The sequence below is a fragment of the Rutidosis leptorrhynchoides genome, chromosome 6 (genome assembly GCF_046630445.1).
Source record: "Rutidosis leptorrhynchoides isolate AG116_Rl617_1_P2 chromosome 6, CSIRO_AGI_Rlap_v1, whole genome shotgun sequence".
Taxonomy (NCBI): domain Eukaryota; kingdom Viridiplantae; phylum Streptophyta; class Magnoliopsida; order Asterales; family Asteraceae; genus Rutidosis; species Rutidosis leptorrhynchoides.
In genome coordinates, this window is record NC_092338.1 from 232,251,925 (window position 1) to 232,260,662 (window position 8,738).

An 8,738-nucleotide genomic window follows, 5' to 3' on the forward strand; every position below is an offset into this window, starting at 1 on the left:
AGTTTTGACTAACTAAATTAAATCTAATTTTCATTGGATTATATTTAGATAGTTACTAGTCCTTAAGTAATTAAATTGAGACCCAACCCAGTTTTGACCTTCGCCAAAACCCAAATCATAACGGTTTCCCTTTTTACAATTTCACTATTATATGACTCGTGATATTACCCAAACCACCGAACCTTACTTTTTAATTTAGTATTAGTAAATTAATTATAAGTTCGTCTAGATCACTTTTAATGTTGAAGCTTAATTTATATAAATAAAAATAACTTTCGTTATTTTAATCTAACAAATTAAGTGACAAGGGTTAAATATCCAAATACATAATAATGGTTCTTTCAATTAGGCTCAATATTAAAAATACTAAAGTTACATTTTAATTTTTACAATTGATAACAATCCATTTCACTAGGGGCTCTACATCTAAACAAACACTAGGGAAATTAGCTACTCATTATACTAGGGTAAACATAAAAATATAAATGTACAAACATAATTATAATGATAAAAACTGATAACGATAATTTTAACAGAATATACTTACGGAAATCTTCACTCTCATTTACTTTAAACGGTAGAAAATTACAATAATAACACCCCTTTTGCGCGTACAATAATACCCTTAATCACGAACAATACACCCTTAATATTTGAAACTATCCTAATTATTGAACCTTGAAACTGAAAATAATACAGATTACTTGAAAATACAAAGACAGTAATAATGTTGTAATATCTCTCTTGCTCTCTGTTCTCTTTTTAAAATGTGTCTATCTCTTACTCTGTATATGTGTACTCCGTATTTTAAGTTGATGATGTAGTAGGTGGAATGATTGTATCCTTGCTTTCTTGCTGTACCACTAAAAAAAAGAATCCATATAAAATACAAAAGCCACCGTCCCATACACATTTGAATCTGAATCTGGTCAAGATATTACGCGTTTCGCATAGGAGTCCACACAATCCGCGTAAGGTAAAATTACTACGCGTTTCGCGTAGGTAGCTACACGATTTGCGTAAGAACAGATGACAGTTTTCTTTGTTTTTATTTTATGTTTTGTTCTCTTTTGATCCCGCGTTGACGTTTATCGATTTGGACCTTCTCATTTGAACTCTTTTTCTTTGCTCATCTTGAACTTGTATTCGGGTAATGTTATCTCGATATGTAATTTGTTTAAATCCATCGTTTATTGTTGTTTTATCGTCGTTTCTTCAAACTTCGAGCTCGTATTATCTTTTGTCGTTTTTCTCGTGATTTATACATTTGAATGTCTTATTAAACAATAAAAACCTATGAAATATAAATGATATTGCGTCGAATTTTATGTATGTTTAAAGCAATATCAAAATACCCCACACTTGAACGTTGCTTGTCCTCAATCAATTACATCTTCTAAATAGAATCGGAACATTACATATTTTTTCTTATCGAACATTAAATCACACAACACACGCTACACGAAATGAAACACACGCTATATGGAATAAGTTGGAAACACTACACAATTTTTATTGAATCACATGCACACCACACGAAATGAAATTCTGACAACAGAAACAAAGTTGAAATTCGTGATTAAGGTTTAAAAATTTGGATCCTTAGGGAAAATTGGACCTTGTGAAAACGTTTTATGATTTTTATAAAATGTCATGCTAGTTTTTACACTAGACACGTTTTTCGGTTTTAACCACAAATTCCAGTTGAGGGTAACTGAAAACTGTAGTCTCAGCCGGCAATTAGCAAGCTATCCGCCCCCATAATTGAAGTATCATGGAACTTGAAACCGAATGTCCTAAAAATGGTTTTACACAATATAATTCATAAAATAGCACAAGTTTTAGAGTAAAATTATATCGTGTCCAAATATCATCGGTGAACCATGAGTTTGCACACCTCAATTTGTTATGGCATATGTATGTTGACCGCGGTCAAACATAGATGCGGTTGATCTTTACGGAGATCATCCATCTGGGGATTAGATTCATTAGTCTTAAAAGCTAATTTGCAATGTGCCCCCCCATTGTACGAGACAGATCCATCTCATGGTTAGGATAAGTCTGACCACCAAAAACCCTGTTTGATGCTGAGGTGAGGTGGATTTCCAGCCGATGATAGAGATGACTTTTCAAGATTTTTCGTCAACCTACACCTGTTCTGGACTACATCTTCTAACATAGGTTAGCAAGTGTGTCATTTTGGAAGACTTTACTTCCTTAACGAGATATTCAGGTTTATACATTCTAAAGCGATGATATCTGCAATACTTCATAGAAACATGTGATAAATAGTTCTAAACATATGGGGTTTATAAATTTTGTTATACTTGGTTTTCTTTTATAGGTTTTAATCAAATAAACTTATGTATTTTTAATGTATGGAGACAATAATTTCGGTTTTTGACACCTAATCTTTAATTGCTCGTAATTACCTTAAAAATTGATTAGTTATATTTGTTTAAAAATTTAAAAATTTGCATAAAAACCACTAAATTATAAGTTCTCGAGAATTTATATACTCCCACCCCACACTTAAGATTATGTAATGCCCTCATTACATAAAATCAGATTAAATATATAAATTTGAGAGGACAAAAAGTGTACAGTATATAGAACTTCCTTTGTTAAGTAATTGGATATTGTAAAATGCTTATCGTATGAACATATCCAATCCGTTTTACCACAATAATACTTTCGTGTTTCGCTATGTCGAATCTCATCATCATAAGTACCTGTCAACAAATATGTCAATCACAAACGAGATGAGGTTGTACTTTAGTAGTACAAAAATTTTACCCCACATTAAAAGTTTTTGTAGAAATAAAATAAATAAAGGTAAAAGTAAATTAACACACCATAAAAATCATTTTATACAAACAAATACAAAATAAATAATTCAAAAAAAATAAAAAGAAAAACTAGAAAAATGACCACGCAGGACCTCCCTGATCTTCCTGTTGTCGCTCTTGTTGCTGCCGTTGTTCGTTTAGGCGTTGTTCCTCGTAAAAACGCCTATAGGCTTCCTGACTCGCGGCTAGGGAAGCGTTGGGATCATAAGGTGGAGGTAGTGGGTCACCGTGTACTTACCACTGGGGGTATGATGGAAAAGCTGAGGGTGCGTAATGTTGTGGGTTAGCTACGTATAAATAAGCCTGATGATGCGCCCACTCTAACTGTGCTCCCTGGCCCCTCTGATCGTAGCGGATGTTTTCTAACATATTATCCTGGGCCAGTTGGGTATGCCTAATTTCCCCTATTTGCCTAGACAAACTAGTGTATTGTTCTTCTGATCTCCATCCCCAATTATCATACGAGTTCCTTAAATCTAAACTCAATGAATTAAATGAATTTTGCAGCATATCGAAATCAGAAACACCTACATTAGACGTACTAGCCTCATCTGGCTGTCTTCGTCTCCTCCTAGTTTCCCTAGCAGTTTCCTCATCCTCCTCCATAGGAGCGTGAGCGACAACTTATTGCCGTCTCAAACTAATAACCCCGCTCCTCACGGTTATGGCCTTCGCCGTCCTATACACATCCAATCCTAAAGTTCTAACAGCTTGATTTACCGGTTGGATTGGAGGTTCTGATTCATTCGGGTCAAGTCCGAACCAGCTTCCTAGACACGTGATATAGTGACCCCCCAACATGTCACTCGTCCCTCGAGCACCCTTACCAACATGGGCCAAAAAGTAAGCAACTCCATAGGGTATACTAATAAATGTATCCCTATCTCTGATCGCATCCAAGTACCAAAGGTCAATATAATTAATTTTATCTGTATTATTAAACGACCTTTGGTTTATTGTGTTTGCTATAAACTTATGAATTATTCTGAAGCGAACATCAGTGATCCTTAGATAAGATTCCTGGCCTGGCTCATATGTATTTCTATTAGTGAAAGATTGCCAAACTATGCCAGAATTATAGTTACCTGTATATCTAGCCCCTGTAAAAATATATTCCCTAAAACCGGGAGCTATCATCTAGTCTACGGTGTAAATCCCTAATGCGGTAGTCGCGTCGCTTAGGGACATTGCTCTATCTACCCCACCAGCCTAAATTGTAGAAAATTAATATCATCGATATTTTCTGGGTGTAAACTTATTCTAACGGTAGAGTAGAACTCTAAACACCATTCTCTGTATACAGGGCGATTTAAACTAAAAAATCTCTCAAAATCATTAAAAACCAAAGTCATTCCAAATTCATTTGTAAAACTTTGATTTAAAATTCCCCTTATTTGCACATCTAAGTTGACTGGTGGTCCTAAAGGAGCCCAGTCCACAACGTATACTGGAGAGATGTTTCTAGTGACCAGAGAAAGTAAGTCCTTAACCTTTTGTAATCGGTTAGGTACATCATCAGGAAATCTCCGGTTTGAGTGTAGATTCTGTAGTTGTTGTTCCATTTCTGGGGTTACTTGTTCTTCCCCTTGCTGTTGGTTAACAGCTCTCATTTTAAAGAATCCCTGCATAACATTTTAAAACAAGAGAATCGTCCCAATTGGGTATGTTAATGTTAGCAAAGAATTTATCCTTGACATACAAGCTTGTTTCAACACCACATGAATCAATATCTTAACAACAAATTAAAAACAAACAAAAATAAATCAAAAATTCCTAATCAAAAATCAAGTTTCAAAAACAAAATGTGAATCACAAGTGGAAATACGCAATGAGCTAAGCATATATAATCCAATTCAATCATATTGTGTATAATCCAGCTTCTAATCATCATCACAATCTATACTCGATTCATGACAATTCCAAAAAATTATCAAATTATACGAAAATTAAAATCACAAAATCAATCAAACAAACTTATATTCAAAGCTTCTACTACTATCAAAGCATCTAAAAATATCTAAAAAGACCCAAAATAACACAATTTAATAGCAATTCTTCAATTTCCCCAATTTACATAAACCCTAATTTTTCAATAATCTATTTAAACATCAAATTCTTATGCTAATCGGGTTTAACATCACACTAACAACATAGATATAGCATTAATCAAACAAAATTCAACAATATCATGCATTAATTCGGATTAAAGCCATAAAAATAATAAATGAAAAACTTGAAAACAAGTGGTAAAAACGGGTTTAGGACCCTTACCAATCTCGGCATGTTGAAAGGTAGATGAATTGGAGGAGATTGATAGTGTTAATTTAGTGTTTGGGTGTGATTTTGGTGATTTTTTGTGCTTCTCCTTTTTCCTCTCAGTAAGCAAAAACAATAATAATGTGTGAAGGAGAGAAAGAAATCGACAGATATGGATTTTTGTATTTGAACCTACGCGTTTCGCGAGGTGTTACGCGTTTCGCGTAGTTTCTGATTGTACGTGTTTCGTGTGGTGTACCACACGGTTCGCGTAAGTGTTAGCCCCCCCCCCCCTTTTGATGAACTCAATGACTCGAATGCAACGTTCTTCAAAATATGCTATGAAAGACTCCAAGTAATATCTTTAAAATGAGCAAATGCACAGCGGAAGATTTCTTTAACACCTGAGAATAAACATGCTTTAAAGTGTCAACCAAAAGGTTGGTGAGTTCATTAGTTTATCATAATCATTTATTTCCATCATTTTAATAGACCACAAGAATTTCATTTCCAGTTCTCATAAATATACGTCCCATGCATAGAGACAAAAATAATCATTCATATGGTGAACACCTGGTAACCGACATTAACTAGATACATATAAGAATATCCCCTATCATTCCGGGATCCTCCTTCGGACATGATATAAATTTCGAAGTACTAAAGCATCCGGTACTTTGGATGGGGTTTGTTAGGCCCAATAGATCTATCTTTAGGATTCGCGTCAATTAGGGTGTCTGTTCCCTAATTCTTAGATTACCAGACTTTAATAAAAAGGGGCATATTCGATTTCGATAATTCAACCATAGAATGTAGTTTCAATTACTTGTGTCTATTTCGTCAAACATTTATAAAAGTGCATGTATTCTCAGTCCCAAAAATATAAAGGGTAAAAAGGCAAATGAAACTCACGCATATAAATATTGTAAAACAGTTAATAAAGCATTTGCATGTATTCTCAGCCCAAAAATGTAAAGAGTAAAAGGGGATCAATGAAACTCACCATACTATATTTCGTAGTAAAAATACATATAACGTCATTGAACAAGTGCAAGGTTGGCCTCGGATTCACGAACCTAAATTAATTATATATAATTATGTGTTGGTCAATATTTGTCTAACAAATTAGGCCAAGTCATAGTGTACCACAATCCTAATGCTCGAGACTAATATGCAAAAGTCAACAAAAGTGAATTTGACTCAAAATAATTTCCAAAAATCTATACATGATTAATATATAGTTTAAATATCGTCGTTTTATATTTTTAAATATTTTTAAAAGATTTATTAGAGTAAATAATATAATTTATTTATTAATAAATAAAATTTTATATTAAATTTATATAATATAATATACTTTTATATATATTAAGTAATAAAATTTATAGGGTTAATTTAATATCATAAAGATAATATGATAGGTATTATTAAAGTAAGTTATTACACGTAGTAAAATATGTTTGTATCATATATTTATTTGATAAAATAATATCTATAATGATAGTAAGTAAAAGTTGTATTATTTTGTAATAATAATTATTATTATAAAAATATCAATATTTATAAATACTAAGATGACATTATGATAAAACGATAATTCTAATTATGACAACTTTAATATTTACGATAATTTTTAATATTATCTTTAAAATAATAATTCTATTTAAAATAATAATAATAATGATATTTTATAGTAACAATGACATTTCTATTAAAATAATAATTTTTGTTAAAATGATAGTTTTAATACTAACGATATTTTTAATAATAATAGTAATGATAAAAATAATAAGAACGATAATTTTATCTAAATCAATATCTTATAATATTTTAATTTCATCATGATACTCTTACTCATTATTTCCTAATCGTTTCATTTAATAGCTTTTAGTCGTCTTTTATATCGTGTTCATAATAATGATAATAATAGTAATCAAAATAATTAGGTGTTACAAATATTTGTTTTAATTACACTAATATTAATAATGATAGTTACTATAACATTTTTAACGATAATAATAATAATTATCTTAATGATAATATAGTAATAATAATAATAACAATGACAATATCCATTTTTAAATAATGATATATATATTAATAATGATAATAATATTAATAATACTAATAATAATAATAATAATAATAATCGGATAATAATAATAATAATACTAATTATAACTTTAACAATAATAACGATAGTAATAATAAAAAAAATAACAATTTTTAATGATAAATCCCTTTTATTGATAAAGATAATAATAATGATAATAATAAGATAAAACTAGAACGACGATAAAAACGACGATAATAATAATCATTTTTAATAAAAATATCAAAAATTTAATTGATTATAACTTCTAATCCGTTCATCGAAACCATTCGATATCTAAAGGAAAAGTCCTTAATTTTTTGCTAGCTTTCCAAGGACATGCATATCTTATACCTTATCTCAACCACAAGTGTAACTAATTCAATATTCAACCTAACCTGTCTAAGGGCAATATCAAAAGTACAAGCATGCATAATCTTAAATACTCGAGCACTAGTCAGGGATACACTATTAGTATGTAAAAGTTAAATTATGAGTACTCACGTATCAATATTGAGATTCAATATTGCAGGAAAGGTACGTAGACGCAACGAAAATGATAAACACTATATTGACCTCACGAGCATACCCATGAACCATACTCAATCACCTCCATAGCTATAACCCATAATTTCCTTAATCCTATCCTACTCGAAAAACAATTTCGAAATCACTCGGACAGCACTCCGTCGTAATATTTTATGTATACTAATAATATCTTGAAATAATACGGAGTAAATATATATATGTAAATCGATTGAGAGAGTTTAGAGAAAAATATTTTCAAGTTTCTGTGAAATAATGAAACCTATTGAATTCTATTTATAATAGATTTTTGAATTATTAAAGTGAATTATTAAAGTATGAATTATTATAGTGAATTATTAAAGTATGAATTATTAAAGTGAATTATTAAAGTATGAATTATTAAAGATAATTATTACAGTATGAATTATTAAAGTGAATTATTAAAGTATGAATTATTAAAGTGAATTATTAAAGTTAAAGTAAAGTAAAAATAAAGTAAAGGTAAAGTTTAAGTATAGTAAAAGTATAAAACTATGTACGTATAATACGCGTATAAATATATATAATATTAATTTAAATTGTTATATATATTTAATAAAATAAAATATAAATATCGTTATCTTTATCATACTAGTTAAGTAATGAGTTGTCAAAAGTGGTTCTAGATATTTATAAAAGTTATATACGTTTTAATAATAAAGTTCTTTTTAAACTGAAAACGTTTTTGTACGTTTGAAACTAAATAGATCAATCGAGTCTTTATGAGATTCAATCTTCCACTATCCTTTGTCTAGTTCTCAATGATTGACAATTTGTTCTTATTTATAAATCACTTTACCATTTTCCGAATATTGTTAAAATGGAAAGATTTCTCAAATCAACGTGGGCCTTTCAACAGAGACTTGTAATCATAATTCAATATATCTGATAATTCAATCATTTGATCTTATCTTCTAATTCCATTGATAAATATTTTGAAACAGATACAATCATATAAAGTATTTAATCTAATA